This window comes from Natator depressus, chromosome 24 (genome assembly GCF_965152275.1).
Source record: "Natator depressus isolate rNatDep1 chromosome 24, rNatDep2.hap1, whole genome shotgun sequence".
Taxonomy (NCBI): Eukaryota; Metazoa; Chordata; order Testudines; family Cheloniidae; genus Natator; species Natator depressus.
In genome coordinates this window covers 14,979,224-14,999,104 of record NC_134257.1, presented here as the reverse complement: position 1 = coordinate 14,999,104, position 19,881 = coordinate 14,979,224, and the positions used below count along the sequence as shown (strand labels likewise).

Sequence of the window (19,881 nt, the reverse complement as noted above, 5' to 3'; positions counted from 1 at the left end):
TCTTTTTCAATTTTAGACATTTTTTTTAAAAATTTATTTTTGACCCCAAATTAATTTTCCCCTCCAGTTGGTTTTTTTGTTTGTTTGGTTGGTTGGTTGGTTGGTTTTGCCTGGCCCGCGAACCAAGAAAATAGATTGTTTGCACCGTTCTAGCTGGGGCTCCACTCTGCAAACGTAGCAAAAGATGATTCATTCAGCCAGTTCCCCCAGCTCAGCTGCCGAGAACCCCGAACTCTCTGCTCTTCTCTCTCACCCCTGGAATAATTTAGGAACACACTTCAGGCTGGGAATTGAGCTGCACCTGTTTGCCATGAGCAGTCATCAGTCTCCTGCTGTCCCCCGACACTATTTCCAGGTACTGAATGGACGAGCGAAACTTTTCTGAGTGCTGGGCTACGTCGGGACCTTACATCTGCCCAGGGGTACATCACTTGGGGTGGGGTGAAAAATCCACACCCCTCAGCAACATAGTTAAACTGCCCTAAGCCCCGGTGTAGACAGCACTAGGTCGATGGAAGAATTCTTCCATCAACCTAGTAACCGCCTCTCGGGCCAGTGGATTACTACGCCAACAGGAGAACCCCTCCTGTCAGCATAGGTAGCATCTACGCTGAAACACTCCAGTTTTAAGGGTAACTTAGGTGCCAGCTCGGTGGGCGCTTCAGGGCTCAAGCACCCACATAAAAAAATAGGGGATGCTGAGCACCCACCAGCCACGGTGGTTCTGCCCCGGAGCTGGTCACGGATCAGCTGTTGGGCGGAGCCCCACGGGAGGTGCTCAGAGGAGGGGAAAGAGCGGAGGGAGTGGCAGGTGGGTGGGGAGAGCCTCAGGGGAGGGGGCAGGGCAGGAAAAGGCAGAGTGAGGGCAGGGTCTTGGGGAAGAGGTGGGGGTGGAACACACACTGGGAAAATAAAGACAGTGCCTGTGGAGGGTAGACATACCCTACGCAACTGCCATTGGCTGCCTGTGTAAACCTGGCTGATGCACCGGGGATGGAAGCCGGGGCCTTCAAAGCTAAAAGCAGGAGCTGCCACAGTCTGGGCTACAAAATAAGCACTTTGTCAGTGGGGGCCGTAACAGCTGCATGTCTTTTGTGCATTGGCACAGACGGAAACCCATAAAACACACTGATCAGTAGGTTACAGATGTAAGCAGGGTCTGAATGAGCTCTCCACTGGCAGCTAGTCTGGAAGAGGGAGAGACTTCAGGAGCAAACTGTATTTACATGAACACACCTATTCTTCCTAGGTATCCAGCAGACAGGAGTTGTGTAGCCCCAAGTGATCAGTGTTGGCTGGTGTTCGGTTACAAATCACCTCAGTACTGAATGCAGGGCAGTGACATGCTGTTATCAATGTTGTTGTTTTTATCATATGAATAAAGGGGAGCAGAACTGTGCTTAACCTGTCCCAAATGAGGGGGTCACCCTCAGCTGAAAGGACCTCGTTAAGCCAGGGGCTCGAATGCCAGAAAGTAAGAGGGGGTTGGGGACAGGTGTCTTTGTCAGGATGTGGGACTCTTGGTTCTCTGGTTTCATTTAACCTATTCCTCCCCACTGTTCAAAAACAGAGCTAAATAGGGTCCATAAGGAGCCTTTATTATTTTAAAGTGCTCAGTCAGAGCTGAAATCACTTGACGGGGTAGTGTTTCTGCCCAGCCTGAAAAGAGCTGAAAATCACTAGGAAACTGACCTGCAGAGGTCACAACAGAGAGCCAGGTGGCACCAGAAGGTGAATGACAGTCAGCCATCGAATGAGCAGCAGGTGAGGCTGCCAGTGGAGAGAAACGAGGGGCTGGCGGGGCGGAGAGGAACTGCAGCTGGCAGGGCGGCAAGCCAGAGAAAGTGCTCAGCTGCTGGAGCGAGAAAGGTGTCTTTTTCCCCAGCTGGGCGGTGAACTCTCACAGATGCACCTCTGAACCGAGGGGCCTCACTGGCCAAGGACAACCACTGTGAGTGGGGTCTGGTGAGGGAGCGGAGGGGGGCACAGTAAAGGAAATTTTGGCTGTAGAACTCAAGAACATGAGGAGAAAGACACTACTCCACGCACCCTGGGGTGGGCATCCTAGGTTCCCCAGGGGAAGGAGACCAAAGCCCTGAGGTAAGTGGGGAAGTGGGATACCGGGAGGAAGCACGAGCAGGAGAGCGCAGGAGGGGAGGGCTCCTGCCTCATACTGAGAAAGCAGGACGATCAGCGAGTTATCTCAAGTGCCTATACACAAATGCAAGAAGCCTGGGAAACAAGCAGGAAGAACTGGAAGTCCTGGCAAAGTCAAGGAATTATGATGTGATTGGAATAACAGAGACTTGGTGGGATAACTCACATGACTGGAGCACTGTCGTGGATGGATATAAACTGTTCAGGAAGGACAGGCAGGGCAGAAAAGGTGGGGGAGTTGCATTGTATGTAAGGGAACAGTATGACTGCTCAGAGCTCCGGTATGAAACTGCAGAAAAACCTGAGTGTCTCTGGATTAAGTTTAGAAGTGTGAGCAACAAGGGTGATATCGTGGTGGGAGTCTACTATAGACCACCGGACCAGGGGGATGAGGTAGACGAGGCTTTCTTCCAGCAACTCGCAGAAGGTACTAGATCGCAGGCCCTGGTTCTCATGGGAGACTTCAATCACCCTGATATCTGCTGGGAGAGCAATACAGCGGTGCACAGACAATCCAGGAACTTTTTGGAAAGTGTAGGGGACAATTTCCTGGTGCAAGTGCTGGAGGAACCACCTAGGGGCAGAGCTCTTCTTGACCTGCTGCTCACAAACCGGGAAGAATTAATAGGGAAAGCAAAAGTGGATGGAAATCTCGAGGCAGTGACCATGAGATGGTCGAGTTCAGGATCCTGACACAAGGAGGAAAGGAGAGCAGCAGAATATGGACCCTGGACTTCAGAAAAGCAGACTTTGACTCCCTCCGGGAACTGATGGGCAGGATCTCCTGGGAAAATAACATGAAGGGGAAAGGAGTCCAGGAGAGCTGACTGTATTTTAAAGAATCCTTACTGAGGCTGCAGGAACAAACCATCCTGATGTGTAGAAAGAATACTAAATATGGCAGGCGACCAGCTTGGCTTAACAGTGAAATCCTTGCTGATCTTGAACACAAAAAAGAAGCTTACAAGAAGTGGAAGATTGGACAAATGACCAGGGAAGAGTATAAAAATATTGCTCGGGCATACAGGAGTGAAATCAGGAAGGCCAAATCACACCTGGAGTTGCAGCTAGCAAGAGATGTTAAAAGTAGGAAGAAGGGTTTCTTCAGGTATGTTAGCAACAAGAAGAAAGTCAAGGAAAGTGTGGGCCCCTTACTGAATGAGGGAGGCAACCTAGTGACAGAGGATGTGGAAAAAGCTAATGTACTCAATGCTTTTTTTGCCTCTGTCTTCACGAACAAGGTCAGCTCCCAGACTACTGCACTGGGCAGCCCAGCATGGGGAGGAGGTGCCCAGCCCTCTGTGGAGAAAGAAATGGTTCGGGACTATTTAGAAAAGCTGGATGAGCACAAGTCCATGGGGCCGGATGTGCTGCGTCCGAGAGTGCTAAAGGAGTTGGCAGATGTGATTGCAGAGCCATTGGCCATTATCTTTGAAAACTCATGGCGATCGGGGGAGGTCCTGGATGACTGAAAAAGGCTAATGTAGTGCCCATCTTTAAAAAAGGGAAGACGAAGGATCTTCAGGCCAGTCAGCCTCACCTCAGTCCCTGGGAAAATCATGGAGCAGGGCCTCAATGAATCAATTCTGAAGCACTTAGAGGAGAGGAAAGTAATCAGGAACAGTCAGCATGGATTCACCAAGGGCAAGTCATGCCTGACTAACCTAATTGTCTTCTATGACAAGATGGCTCTGTGGATGAGGGGAAAGCAGTGGACATGTTATTCCTTGACTTTAGCAAAGCTTTTGATACGGTCTCCCACAGTATTCTTGCCAGTAAGTTAAAGAAGTATGGGCTAGATGAATGGACTATAAGGTGGATAGAAAGCTGGCTAGATCATCGGGCTCAATGCATAGTGATCAATGGCTAAATGTCTAGTTGGCATGTCTCGTCTGGTATCAAGCGGAGTGCCCCAAGGGTCGGTCCTGGGGCCAGTTTTGTTCAATATCTTCATTAATGATCTGGAGGATGGTGTGGATTGCACCCTCAGCAAGTTTGCAGATGATACTAAACTGGGAGGAGAGGTAGATACGCTGGAGGGTAGGGATAGGATACAGAGGGCCCTAGACAAATTAGAGGATTGGGCCAAAAGAAATCTGATGAGGTTCAACAAGGACAAGGGCAGAGTCCTGCACTTAGGATGGAAGAATCCAATGCACCGCTACAGACTAGGGACCAAATGGCTCGGCAGCAGTTCTGCAGAAAAGGACCTAGGGGTTACAGTGGACGAGAAGCTGGATATGAGTCAGCAGTGTGCCCTTGTTGCCAAGAAGGCCAATGGCATTTTGGGATGTATAAGTAGGGGCATTGCCAGCAGATCGAGGGACGTGATCATTCCCCTCTATTCGGCATTGGTGACAGGGCCGCCCGGGGGGGGGGTGGAGGGGGCAAGTGGGGCAATTTGCCCCAGGCCCCAGGCTCTGGGCCCCGCAGACAGGGCAGGGGCAATTTCGGCGGCAATTCAGCAGCGGGTCTTTCAGTTCCTCTCTTCCTCAGCGGTGGCTCAATCGCTCCACTTCAGTCTTCTGCAGCAATTCGGCGGTGGGTCCTCCTGCCCTCTTCTGTGTTCAGCGGCACGACTTGGGTTTTCCTTTTTTTTCTTTTCTTCGCCACTTGGGGCGGAAAAACTAACTTTTTTTCATGGAAGGAGCCCCCCGAAATTGCTTTGCCCCAGGCCCCCTGAATCCTCTGGGTGGCACTGATTGGTGAGGCCCCATCTGGAGTACGGTGTCCAGTTTTGGGCCCCACACTACAAGAAGGATGTGGAGAAATTGGAGAGAGTCCAGTGAAGGGCAACAAAAATGATTAGGGGTCTGGAACACATGACTTATGAGGAGAGGCTGAGGGAACTGGGATTGTTTAGTCTGCGGAAGAGAAGAATGAGGGGGGATTTGATAGCTGCTTTCAACTACCTGAAAGGGGGGTTCCAAAGAGGATGGCTCTAGACTGTTCTCAGTTGTACCAGACGACAGAACAAGGAGTAATGGTCTCAAGTTGCAGTGGGGGAGGTTTCGGTTGAATATTAGGAAAAACTTTTTCACTCGGAGGGTGGTGAAACACTGGAATGCGTTACCTAGGGAGGTGGTGGAATCTCCTTCCTTAGAAGTTTTTATGGCCGGGCTTGACAAAGCCCTGGCTGGAATGATTTAGTTGGGGATTGGCCCTGCTTTGAGCAGGGGGTGGGACTAGATGACTTCCTGAGGTCCCTTCCAACCCTGGTATTCTATAATTCTATGATCCTGCTCACAGTTTCATGGTTATGAATCCTGCTTGTGGCATTCTCCCTAATTAATCTCAGGTGACTCCCCTCCTTTCATTAAAAGTTTATTTTCTACACGCAGGGCATGGCTACACTTGCAACTGTAGAGTGCTGTGAGTTAAACCTGCCTTCGGAGAGCGCAGTAGGGAAAGCGCTGCCGTCTGTCCACACTGACAGGAACAAGCACACTGGCATGGCCACATTTGCAGCACTTGCAGTGGCATTGGGAGCGGTGCATTATGGGCAGCTATCCCAGCATGCAATTGACTGCAACATGCTTTTCAAATGCGGGGGGGTGGAGTGTGATAGGGAGTGTGTTGTGTGTATGTGGGGGGAGAGAGAGTGGGTTTTGGGGGGCCTGGGAGCATGTCAGCATGCTGTCTTGTAAGTTCAGACAGCAGCAGACCCCCCCCTTCCCGCCCCCGCCGCCTCTCTCTCTCCCACACAGCATTCCACAGTAACGGCTTGCTTTGTCTCCGAGCCAGCTCTCAGAAACGGAGCTTTCAAAGGGCGCAGCAAACATTATTCCATCGAACCCCTTGATATTGAACCCGGCCCTGGTTGCTGCTGGCTTCACCTGGCAGAAGGGTTACCTGCATTTGATTGCACAAGTGTCTGTGAGCCGAGATCAGGGCCCCGTCATGCCGGGTGCTACCCAGACACACAGGCAGTCCTTGCCCCAGCTGAGATCAAGGCCCCGTCGTGACAGACACTGCACAGACACACAGCAAGAGACAGGCCCTGGATGCATTTACAGGCCCAAGAGATAAGACAGACAAAGGAAGGATGATTGAAGTGGGAACTGAAGCACATATAGAAGTGGAGAGTTTGGGACAGAGGGAGGAATTGAACCCAGAACTTTTCAGTATCAATGCAGGTCCTTAAACACAAGGCCGTCCTGTCCCCCTGTGTTAGTCCCTATCAGGGAGGCATGAATGTGGCAGCTCAGAGAACAAGGGAAATGAAGCAGATTCTCTACCAACAGGAGACTTTGAATTGAGATTGGGAGATTCCCTCCAAAAGCTCCGCTTTAGCTCGACCCCCCAGATATGGGCTGTGGGCAGAGATCCATAGTGGAGGTTCTCCAGCCTGTGCTACACAGGTGGGTCAGGCTGGATGGACAGCATGGACCTCGCTGGCCTTAGATCTATGGATCTATGAGTGCCCAAAGTTCAGTGCAGACAGGACACGACAGCTAGATGGAGAGGCCGCAGGAAGATCTGGTGGGGAGCTGGTGGTTGCCGTTGGACAGGGCTGGGCTGTCACTCGTGAGCTGCAAGGACATTTGCACAGCTCAGGGTGGGGAGGCACAGGCAGTCCCCACCCTAGGTCTCCCTCGGAGGTGGTGGATGGATTCAGGCCATTCCTTGAATGCTGTCCTCCGCGACAGCCAGGAAAGTCCTTTGGGATGCATCAAGATGGGAGGGAATTATCCCAAGCTCCGCCCATCACCTGGCTCCACCCACTCATGACATCAAGAGACCCCCCACCCACCCACCACAGATTGTGGATGGTACCCATTGGCTGGAATGTTCCCTAGAGCCATCCACAGGCCAACAAAAGGAGACCCAGCTCACAGTGGGTTGCGGAAGACATCAATGGTTGGGATGTTCAAAGACGCCTTGTGGGGATGACCATGGAGCAGGTGAAACTCATGCTGTGCCAGGGGTCACGGTACAAGTGAGGGGCTTGTCACTGGTGGGGGAGGGGGCAGACAGAACTGATAATCCGCCCACTGTATGGGCGGGTCTTATTTACTGGGCGGAGCTTGGAAGAGCCGCATGAACGATTTCTTCTCCCATTTGTTCTCTTAAGTCCCTGAGCCAGGTCCTGGGCTGCCCGCTGGAAGCACCTGCCTCAGGCAGGCACCTCTGCCAATCTCCCAGGCCTTGTTGAGGCCAATCCGGGGAAACAGAGCAAATTGGAGCCAGGGAAACTATTGTTTCGTTGTGCTCCAGTGACATTCCATACTTTGGGGGAGTGTACTGTAACCCCCATATTCTTCATTTTCATATAATCATGATCTTATATATAAAGCAAGCCTTGTAAGGTATCAGGGGAAAGGCTATGATCTGCTGAAAGTCATTTCTCTGTCCATATATGTCTATCATTAATGCATATGAAGTTATGAGAATTGTGTTGTATGGTGGTCCCTAAAGCATGCTGTAAATTGGGGAATCAGCCAGATATTAGCTCTCCAGAGACAACAGCCAGGAAAGTAACCAACGCCCGGGCGGGGTGTCAAACAACCCATCAACAGCCATTGTCCAACAAGGGAGCTACAATGCAATGACTCACCTGCATGAGACCCCACCAGGAGAATTGCTCAACCTTGCTTGGAGAGACTCAACAATGCCCCCCCAGACATGCCTGGACTTGTGCCCCCCAAGCACATGGACTGAGGGTATAAAACAGACAAAATGGACAGATGCTGGGCCCTTCTGCTGCCCCCACCTATGCTGCAAGCAACCAAGACACTGAGAAGAAGACAAGACTCCAACAGAGGAGATTGGCCCAGGTTTAAGGAACAAACCTGTACATTAAGGACTGCAATACCCAATGGGGTGAGAAAAACTGCTTAATCTAGTTGCTGCCCAGTCTAATGAGGTTGAGAGTTTAGACTGCGTACTTATATTTTATTTTATTTTGGTAACCACTCTGACTTGTTACGTTTTGACTTATAATCACTTAAAATCTATCTGTCACGGTTAATAAATCAGTTTATTCTACCTGGAGCAGTGCGTTTGGTTTGAAGCGTGTCAGAGACTCCCCTTGGGATAACAAGCCTGGTACATATCAATTTCTTTGTTAAATTGACGAACTCATATAAGCTTGCTATGTCCAGCGGGCATAACGGGACACTGGAAGATGGAGGTTCCTAGGGTTGTGTATGGGACCTGGGATATTGGCTAGTGTCGTTTGGTTGCACAATCCAAGGAGCAGCTTACATGCCAGAGGTTGTGAGTGAACAGCCCAGGAGTGGGGGTTCTCACAGCAGAGCAGGGTAAGTCTGGCTCCCAGAGTCAAGGATTGGAGTGACCTAGCAGATCACTGATCCGGATAACACCAGAGAGGGGAACATCGCAGCTCCCCAGTTTGAGTCCACCCATTGTCTCCATTCTTGCATTCAGCTTTCAAACTCTTTGGGGTATCATGGCCAGAGGTCGCTTGGGGCCAGCTGGGTCTGGTATCCACCCACCAGTGCCCCAAAGAGGGTCATGCGTGATCTCCGCTGAAAGCTGGTTTTCATGATCACTGCAACACTTGTGCAAGGTGCGTACGTGCAGCATTATCGCCAGCCCCTGAAAGTGATGGCTGGAAGTTTGGTAAGTTCAGACGGGTGATCCACACGTTCTGTTCATGTGGGGGAGGTGGGAGGAGGCTCTTGCACTGGCTATGCATAGTGTGTCTTCCAAAGTATGGCCATCAGCACATGAAGCTGCCAGTAATCGAGTCTGCAAAGTGGACAAGAGATCGCAACACCTACGGACCTACTACGTTTTACACAGCAGGCTGGGGAATGGTTTATGCCTAAAATCAGTGAATTGGGCAGGTATATCAGGGATCGCAGGGGTACACCCCATTCATTATCCTTCACCCAGGAGACAAGTGGCCAGCTGGCTTGTCTTAGGAATGGAGCGGTGCGGCCAGTCCCAGTCTGATGCTGGGAGAGACACACTGGGTGAGCTGACCTGGACGAGCTGGGGGACTGTCCTGTTGTTGGTTAAGCGCGTGATGGTTCTATTTTATCTGCCAGCCTTTGTCTCCACTCATTCCACTTGCTGTTTCTCGATGCCACTTGTCTTTGTGAAATCAACGTCTTCGTGCTCCAGCTCTAGCCAGACCGATGTGCTCTGGGCTGAACTGAGCAATGATGCGGGGTGGAACTGGGAGGCCACAGTTCGGGTGCCAGTGGCCCCCAACCCACACTTTTAGGGAGCATCCAATGCCCCTGGAGGAGTAGGTTTGATGAGCCACCATTGCTGGAGAATGGAGCACGGCTGGGCAGAAGCAGGCGGGGCTGGCATAACAAGGCTGCGGTGTAGAAGCTGGGCAGGCAGTCTCTGGGCTCTGGGAGGGGAAAGGAGACAACCCAGGGGGCAAGGAGAAGCCCGGAGGGAAAGGTGCACCCAGAGAGGTGCTGGAGACGGAAAAGGATCCAGGAAAGAGAAGCAAAGTTTGGGACAGTGCAGACCCAGGCCGCTAATTCGAGGGTCCCTGAGCTGCAACCCAGAGTTACAGGTGGGCCCTGGTTCCTCTACCAGCCCCTGGGGGTGTGGCGCAGTCCAGGCAGTGAATTGCGAGTTTGTACAGAAACCATTTGAGACCCCAGGAGGGGCAAAATGCCAGCGACCTGGCTGGAGGGCCAAGCCATATAGCAGCACAAACAAAGAGAGCCCCTCCCTCGCCCGAGTCCTGGAATGTGAGGGGCCGCGGCACGGACACGAGGTGGAGCAGGAAGCCCAATCAGGCCGAGCTAGTTGGATATCCCCAGATCCAGCCGCAAGGAGGAGCCCATCATGGAGAGGAAGCCATTTGCCCACGGTCAGATGGGAATTCTGTAGCAGAGGAGGGACAGTTGCAAGCTAACCCACTAATCCTTCCACCCCTTGAAGAGCCATGCTGACAATTCAAGGTTAGACAACCTGCCGTCCAGTGAGAGGCTTGGTCTGTTCCGCTCCAGACAGAGCAGGTTCAGGGGTGACGTGCTCCCCGTCTATCAATATCTACCGAGGAACCCCATATTTCACAATGGGCTCTTTGAGCTCGCAGCGGAAGGTCTAACCCAATCTAGCGGCTGGGAGTTGAAGCCAGACAAATTCAGACCGGACAGAAGGTTCAACTGTCTGTCAGTGAGAGTCCAGAACCCTGGGAGCGATTTCCCATGGGGCTCGATCTTGGACAATGTTTGAATCATGGCTGGATGTTTCTCTAAAAGATCGGCTCTGGGCAGTATCTGGGGGCATTTGTGACACCCGAGGTCAGACGGTCCCCGCTGGCCTCAGAGCCTCTGAAGTGCTAAACAACAACATTTTGCACAAAAACCCTTATTTTTGTTCCACTTTTCATTTCCCATCCCTCCCCCCCAACACATACCAAAATGAAACATTTTGCAGAAGACAAAATCCATTCTTTTCATTTTCTACGAGCAGAGGAAATGAATTACCCAGGAAAGAATTTTCTGTAGTGTCTGGCTAGTGAATCTTCCCCACATGCTCAGGGTTTAGTTGATCGCCATATTTGGGGTCGGGAAGGAATTTTCCTCCAGGGCAGATTGGAAGAGGCCCTGGAGGTTTTTCGCCTTCCTCTGCAGCGTGGGGCACGGGTCACTTGCTGGAGGATTCTCTGCTCCTTGAAGTCTTTAAACCACGAGTTGAGGACTTCAGTAGCTCAGACATAGGTGAGAGGTTTATTACAGGAGTGGGTGGGTGAGATTCTGTGGCCTGCGTTGTGCAGGAGGTCGGACTAGAGGATCATAATGGTCCCTTCTGACCTAAATATCTATGCATCTATGAAATGCCAATTTTCTCCCATTTCTTCCCTTACTGGAAAAAAAAAAAGAGGCAAAGATTTTTTAAAAGGTGAAAAAAAAGCCCCCTTGCCTTGCACTTCTTTATATTTTCCCACTGGGAGAGACATAAAAGAGTGAGAAAAGTAGCTTAAACTGCCTTCAATTCCTGTTTCTCTGCTGGGAAAAAGATGCTGCATTCCCGACGTTTCAATTCTCCCCACACGCGCACACGCGCGCACACGCACACACACACACACGCTCTTTCCCAATGAAAAAAGGGTTTGTTGAGATCAAAGCCTTTCACTCTTTTCCATTTCCCCAGGGAAAAAAGGGTTTGTTACATTCAAAACCGTTCACTTTTTTATTCTGTTTTTCAGGAAAAAAATGGTTTTGTTGAGTTACACTTTCCCCCCTTTTTTACCCCATTTTTCCAGTAAAAAAAGTTACGTTAATTTCCCCCACACACACCCTGCTTTTTCCAGGGGAAAATATGCTATCTTGCATTCCAAATCTTTCACTTTTCTTCCTGCTTTTCAACAACAACGTAACCCCAGCAAAATGGTTTTTAAAAAATGTTTTTTTGTGTGGCAATTCCTCCTTCCGTTTATTGCTCCTTCCTACCATTTCCCCCCCGGTGGAAACCTTTTAAAAAGGGAGCGAAAGTGAAGGAGAAACACCCCACGCCCATTTGCTCTCACGTTTTAGACTTTTGGGGAGGGGGTTGACTTGAAAATTGAAAACCATGAAATGAAAATGCAAAAGGAATGCTGGGAAAGAGGTCGGTTTGGAGCATTTTCATCAAGGAATGGGGAACTGAAGTGAAAAAAAATGTCCCGCGGAATTTTTAAAATAAGTAATTCGCTTTCAAAGTTATTGACGGATGGAAAAAAACCACTCGGGAGCGGAAGCGTGGGATGTGCAGGCCAAGGGAGGAAAAAGAGATGCTGAGACCCAAGGAAGTAGCACCTGGTTTATTCTGGGGTCCCAGCCCCAAGCAGTTGGGGGCTCAGTTTGCCCACATGGTGGCCAGCAGCCAGTGGTGGTATTTACAGACGTTCACGTAGACGCTGGGTTTCGGGGTGGAGGCACAGGGCACGTCGCCCCAAGACACAACACCCTGCAGCTTCCCGTTACACACCAGCGGGCCGCCGGAGTCGCCCTGAGGAACCCACAGGGAAAGTGTCAGAAAATGAGGACAGGACATGTGGGGTCCCAAGAGACGCCCCCTCACACAACAGACCAGCTCCCTGTGCCGCCCCATTGCACCCCCTCATTGACCCTCCCAGAGACACCCCCTCACCCCACAGACCAGCCCCCTGCTTTGCCCCATCACATCCACCCTCACCTCGCAGGAGTTCGTGCCCCCACCCTTCAAGCCTGCACAGAGCATGTTCCTGTTGATGTGCCCGGGGAAGCTGGCCTTGCACTGCTCATTGGAGACGATGTGGACCATGGTGCAGTAGAGGATGATGGTGATGTTTTCTGGAAGAGACGCATTGGCCATGGTTAGCGCAGGCACTCCGGGATGGATGGATCAGCCTTGGGCCCATCTAGCCCGGTATCCCATCTCTGAGACGGATGGCGTTAGAACCAGCCCACAAGAGACGGGGGACGATCTGCCCTGCCACGCCTCCAGTTACAGTTCCTCCTGGAATCCCACAATCTGGGGAGATGGGTGTGTGTGGGGATGGATGGATAGAGATAGAGGTATCTGGAGATAGATAGATAGATAGATAGATAGATAGATAGATAGATAGATAGATAGATAGATAGAAATGGGGTGAATGCGGATAGATAGATAGATAGATAGATAGATAGATAGATAGAGGGGGTGTATACAGATAGAGAGAGAGAGAGAGAGAGGGTGGATGGGGATGGGGGGGATAGATAGATAGAAATGGGGTGAATGCGGATAGATAGATAGATAGATAGATAGATAGATAGATAGATAGATAGATAGATAGAGTGTATACAGATAGATAGATAGATAGATAGATAGATAGATAGATAGATAGATAGAGAGGGGGTGGATGGGGATAGAGACATAGAGAGGGTGGATGGGGGTGGACAGATAGTCAGTCTCCCCTGTCACTAGTTGTCTCTGTTTCACACACTAGCCAAGGCTCCCTGGAGGTGGCCAGTGCGGGGGTGGGGGCCTGCAAACATCACTCAAATGTCTCCAGTCCCTCTGACCCCCCTACCTTGGGCACCCTCTCCCCCAGCAGCATGCCCACTGATTCCCCTTCCCCCACCCCATGCCTATGGCTCTGGGACAGCCACCCTCCCTGCCCCAATCCTGGCCCCCCTACCAGGGGCGTTGAGGGTGGTGCCCCACCCCGACACCGAGCACTGCTCGCCCGGCTCCGCACACTGGTAAGCCAGGCCCAGCGGCTGGATGTAGCGGTTGAGCGTGGCCGGGGTCTGCAGCTTGAGCAGCATGATGTCATTGTCGTGGTCTGTGCAGTTGTAGCCGGGGTGGATGATGCTTTTGGCCACAGCTTTGTACTGCTCGGACCCATCATGGGCATACAGGTTGTAATCCCCAAGGCGCACATGGATGGGACTGCAGGGGAAGCAAAGAGCTGGATTCACCCTTCAGGACACTGACCCCAGGACTAAGAGGCCTGAATCTGGCAGGGTCTCAGCTTTCTGTCAAAACAAAAATTGCCTTTCTAGCCCTTGTGGTTTTGGAGAAAAGGTGGGAAAAGAACTGAGACAGTGACCCTGCCAGGGTCTGCAGAGAGCCTGAGCCAGTCACTGGAAGAAGGGGGAGCTAGCCCAGGTTTGACCAACCCAGCAACATGGGCTGGGTCTGCAGAGAGCCTGAACCCATCACTGGAAGAAGGGGGAACTGCCCTGAGTGTCACTTACACAGTGACGCTGCCTGGGTCTGCAAAAGCCTGAGCCATCACTGGGAAAGGGGGGAGCTACGCTTGCCTGGGTCTGTAACGCAGCAGGTTTAAAACAAACAAAAGGAAGTATTTCTTCAAACAACGCACTGTCAACCTGTGGAACTCCTTGCCAGAGGATGTTGTGAAAGCCAAGACTATAATGGTTCAAAAAAGAACTAGATAAATTCCTGGAGGATAGGTCCATCAATGGCTATTAGCCAGGATGGGCGGGGATGGTGTCCCTAGCCTCTGTTTGCCAGAAGCTGGGAATGGGTGACAGGGGATGGATCACTGGATGATTCCCTGTTCTGCTCATTCCCTCTGGGGCACCTGGCACTGGCCACTGTCGGGAGACAGGACACTGGGCTCGATGGACCTTTGGTCTGACCCAGTGTGGCCGTTCTTATCCCAGGCCCCACCCACCCCACACTCAGCCCCACCTACCCAGTCAGGCAGTGGGCTGCAGTCAGGACCCATCTGCTGCTGAGGAGGGTGGCACCGCACTTGTACCTGGAGTGTTCGAAGATGGCTGCCTGCCAGGGCTGTGAGTGGGGGTGGCATGGGTTCCCCCTGAGCTTTAAACTGCCCCAGGCTGCACCTGGAAAGATAAGATGCAGACGTAGTGGCAGATCTCCATCTAGACCCCAGGACCCCTGCTGGGCTACTGGAGAGGCGGGGCTGAGCTGGGCAAGCAATGCAGGGGGTGATGGTTGAGCAGGGGTACAGGGCCCAGCTGAGATCAGAGCCCCATGGCACCGGGCATGCCCAGATACACAGCAAGAGGCAGTCTCGGTCTACACTGAGATCAGTGCAGGTCAGCGCCACAGCCAGGAGTAGAAAAGCCAGGCACCCAGAGTCCCCATCTGGTCCTGACCCCCCACCCCCAGCCTGCCCCTCCTGCAGAGCCCAGGCCAGAGACGCTCCTCTAGGGAGCCCTGCATCCAGCCCAGCTCTGGGGGTCGAGATAGAGTATCCTTAACTCTTCCCCCCTGCCTGTGTACCCTTAACTCTGCCCCTTTGTAGATTTCAAGCCCATATCTGATGACTGAGCTAGAGGGGAGCTGTTAGATGGAGATGCCCGAGCTTGACAGCAGGGGATGAAATCACGAAAGAGCAAACTAAATACAGTTTGTCCTTTGGTAGATGCAAACTGAGCCATGGGCATTACAGCTAGACATGTGATGGGATGTGTACATAGCACTGGGTCATGGCCAAGTGTGTGTTGGGCTGTGTGACATTCTGTACCTTGGGGGAAAGCCCTGTAACCCCCATATTCCTCATTTATATCTAATTGTGATCTTGCGTATAAGTCAGGCCATGTGAGGTATCAGGGGAAAGATTATGATCTGCTGGAAGTCATTTCTCTATCCATATATGTGTAACATTAATGCCTATGAAGTTATGAGAATTGTGTTGTATGGTTGTCACTGAAACATGCTGTAATTTGGGGAATCAGCCAGACATTAGCTCCCCAGAGGCAACAGCAAGGAAAGTAACCAACGCCCGGGCAGGTGTCAAACAGCCCTATTGTCCAGCCAAGGACTTAAAATTCAATGACTCTCTTACATAAGGCCACACCAGGGGAATTGCTCAACCTTGCCTGGGAACTCAGCAATGCCCCCCAGACATGCCTGGACTTGTGTGCTCCAGGCACATGGGACTGAGGCTATAAAACAGAACCCAGGGGCCCCATGTTGGGCCTTTCTCCTGCCCCTGCCCATGCTGCAAGCAACAAGGACCCGGAGAAGACAGAAGAATCCAACAGAGGAGACTGGCCCAGGTTTCAAGGGTGAAAGCTGTGTACTATGAACTGCAATATCCAGTGGGGTGAGAAAAAACTGCTTAATCTAGATGTTGCCCAGCCTAATAGGGTTGAGAGTTTAGACTGTGTGCTGATATTTTCTTTCCTTTTGGTAACTAACTCTGACTTTTTGCCTATCACTTAATATCACTTAAAATCTAGCTTTTGTAGTCAAAAAAACTTCTTTAACTGTTTATCTTTACCAGTGAGTTTGCCTGAAGTGTTTGGTGAATCTGTTCAGGTGTGCAAAGGCTGGTGTATAGCCACTTTCCATTGATGAAGTGGTGAACCAATTAATAAATGTGCACTGCTCGTCTTGAGCAGTGCAAGACGGTTTATTCCTGAGGTACAAGACTCGGAGCTGGGGGGATTTGGCGGGTGCCTTTCTCTGTGTGATTCATGAGTGGCTCTGGGAGCATTCAGGCAAGCTAGCTGGGTGTGGGGCTCCACATGCGGTTATGCTGAGTGATCACAGCACCTGGAGGGGTTTGCTGCTGGTCACTAGCAGGGCACTGTGAGAAACAGCCCAGGCTGGAGAGAGTTAAGGGGACACAGCAGTCCCACAATCCCAGGCTGCACCCCGGGGATCCCATCACAGGTGTGTACATAGCGCAGGATCACGGCCATGGGTGCGATGGGATGTGTACATAGCGCTGGGTCACACACACAAAACCGCGTACCCCCTCTCCCACACACACACTTGAACACTCACATAATCACACTTCTCAGAACCACACCACACACACACAATCTAACCACCACACACACTAAAACCCGCACACAATCCCAGCCTCGGGGGACACACTCACACACACACCCCTACATGCACACCCCCCCTACACAACCCCACCTCTGCCCATACACACACACACACACACACACATGCACACTAGTACATTCACATACTCATACTAACACACACAATAACACATGGTCAGGTGCACACACTAAAACATGTGTGCACACACTAACATGAGTGGTGTGCGTACACCAACACATGCACACACACTAACACACGCGCTGACACACAAACACACATACAGGCACGCACACACAAACATGTGTGTGCACACACTAACACACGGGTGCAGACACACACACACTAACCTGCAGTCCCCAGGAGCAGCGCGATGCTCAGCAGCGTCATGCGGCTCAGTGGCGGTGATGGGCAGAGCTACGGGCTGCAGGCTCTGGAGGGCAGAGGGAAAAGGGGCATCACTCCTGGGGAACTGGCCCCGCCCACGGGCCCCGCCCACTGCCATCTGCTCTGGGTTTGATGCCTGACTCTATTGGACCTCCTGGCAACCAGCTCGGGGGCAGTCGGACTAATCCAGGGAGCAGAGTCCAGTCCCCACGGCTTGGCCCATCCTCAGCACATCTGGCACGGGCCACGCGGGCACTGGGAACTGGGCAGAGACGTTCCTGCCTATCCCTCCATCCCATATACACCCCTCCTTCCATTCTTCCCCCATCCATCCATCCATCTGTCCCATATACGCCTGTCCCCATTCCTCCATCCCTCCCCATCCATCATTCCATCCCAACAGATAGATAGATAGATAGATAGATAGATAGATAGATAGATAGATAGATAGATAGATAGATAGATAGATAGGGTGTATAGACAAATAGCTTTGTATCCCTGCACACATTTCTCCAAGGAGCTGAGAGCTGTCTAGAAATGGTGGATGAGATTTCCCAACCCACTCCCCACCCCCACATGCACCTACCACCTGGGGCACCAGAAGTGTCAGATCTGGGACCGCTCCCGCCCCCAAAAGCCCAGTCACAACGATCCCCCGCTCCCTGCCGCCAGCTCAGACCCCAGGGTTTCCATCGCCAGCCCGGCCAACCCACGCCCAGTTCCCCTGTGGGCCGAGTGAGGATGGAGCAAGTGAATTCCTGCTCCCCCGCATCCACCCCTGGAGACACCCCCATTCCCCCACACTCCTCAGCAGCGGAGACTCGGATCCCTTACCTGGCCAGGGATCAGCACCAGACACTCGGCTCTGAAGGACACTAGCCAACACCAGCCCTCTCCCACCTCCAGCCGCCCTGCTTTTAACCACCCGCCCAGCCACCCCTGGAGCCAGGGCAGCATTTACAGGACGCCTGACGCCAGCTGGCCTCCCCACCCGCACCTAATGAGGGGCTGGCTCTCTCTAATTAGCACCGCTGCTAATCCTAATAACAAGGCTTCAAAGGACTTCGCCCCAGCCTCATCAAGGGCATCGCTCACATGACCAGAGGAATGAGCCCATACCAGCTGGTGCCGTGTTTACCAGCCATGGTGATGCCCAGAAACATGCCATGCATAACTGGCAAAGTTAGGGAGTGCTGGGTTCTGGCTTTGAATTCACTGCAGGAGCTGCAGGGCTCTGGCAGGGATGCAGTGGTTTGGCAAAGCAGCTGTTCTCCTGCAGGGGATTTCTGTTTTCATTTTCAAAACAGCCCCTGGCTCTAGGGGTAGGGATGGGAAGACGACCTTGAAAAGGAAAAGCGAGAGTGACTGATGCAAAAACCCTGCCTGGGTCTGCCGAGAGCCTGAGCCCATCACTGGGAGATGGGGAAGCTGCCCGAGTGTGACCAACACAGTGACGCTGCCTGGATCTGCAGAAAGCCTAGCTTCCCCCGTAGTCACAGGTGTGGGTGTGTTCAACAGCCACCTGTCCCCGGCTTTGCCTGGGCATGAGAGATATAGAACCAAGGATATGCTTGCTCAAGGGCTTTCCATGGGCGGCAGGGCCACTCTCTTGATCTGGAGTCAAAGGAGGGGAGGAATAATTGGAAGCGAATTCAAGAGTGGCTGGGGGAATGCAGCTGGGTGTAGTTCCTAGTCTGCTATGGGACCCTGATCCCAGCTGGGGCAGGGCCTGTCTCTCGCTGTGTGTCTGGGCAGCACCTGGCACGACAGGGCCCTGATCCCAGCTGGGGCAGGGATTGTCTCTCGCTGTGTGTCTGGGCAGCGCCTGGCACAACGGGGCCCTGATCCCAGCTGGGGCAGGGCCTGTCTCTCGCTGTGTGTCTGGGCAGCACCTTGCACGACGGGGCCCTGATCCCAGCTGGGGCAGGGATTGTCTCTCGCTGTGTGTCTGGGCAGCACCTGGCACGACGGGGCCCTGATCCCAGCTGGGGCAGGGATTGTCTCTCGCTGTGTGTCTGGGCAGCGCCTGGCACAACGGGGCCCTGATCCCAGCTGGGGCAGGGCCTGTCTCTCTCCGGGTCTGGGCAGCACCTGGCACGACGGGGCTCTGATCTCAGCTGGGGCAGGGCCTGTCTCTCGCTGTGTGTCTGGGCAGCACCTGGCACGACGGGGCCCTGATCTCAGCTGGGGCAGGGCCTGTCTCTCGCTGTGTCAGGGCCATGTCCAGCACAGGGCTGGGTTTTCCAAAGCAGCCGAAGGATTTATGAGCCACATTTCATGGGGCGACAGCCTGACCCTACTGAAGTCACTAGATTTGTCAAGGAGAACCAGGATTTCACGCCATGGTGTCTAATTCCCCTAGGCAACTCTTAGTACCCCAGGCCTAAATCTCCAGGCTCAGACCCACTCTGTAAAATGGGGGTGACGGCCCCGCCCCATCTCAAGGGGGTTACACTGGGGAACGGTTGCGGTGCACTTGCATAAAGCCACTTTGTTTCACCCCCACGCCATCAGACAGTCAAGTGCTGCCACCTAGTGGAGCATTGCGGAGCTGCGCTGGGACCTGAATTCCCCAAATATTTTCACAAATTCAAAAATGTTTATCCCAAAGTGGGATTAAAAAGTCAAAATCTCGAAAATTTTCACCAGCCGAGAAAACCCAACATTGTTTGCGGCTTGGGCCCACAGACACGGTCTGTTTGGATCATTTCAAAAGGGTTTGTTTCACTTTGGGGCTCTCTGTTCTTTAACCTTTTTACCAGGCTAATTTGCTTAAGAACTTAAGAACTAGAGCAGTTCCTGGAGGACAGGTCCACCAATGGCTATTAGCCAGGATGGGCAGGGATGGTGTCCCTGGCCTGTTTGCCAGAAGCTGGGAATGGGCGATGGGATGGATCTCTTGATGGTGACCTGTTCTGTTCACTCCCTCTGGGGCGCCTGGCACCGGCCACGGTCGGACGACAGGACGCTGGGCTAGATGGACCTTTGGTCTGACCCAGTCTGGCCGTTCTTATGTTCCCATGTTCTTAAAGCGCCATCGAAAGAGTCAGCACAAGCCAGAAAAAACAGACTTTGTTTCATTTTTAAAATGTCAAAATGAAATATTTTGATAATAGC

At 52.3% G+C, this 19,881-nt stretch overlaps 1 pseudogene; it reads right to left on the bottom strand.

Annotated features, from left to right (window-relative positions):
• Positions 1 to 11,934: 11,934 nt before the first annotated feature.
• On the bottom strand, positions 11,935 to 17,147 carry LOC141977067 (kallikrein-15-like; annotated as a pseudogene).
• Between the last annotated feature and the right edge of the window lie 2,734 nt (positions 17,148 to 19,881).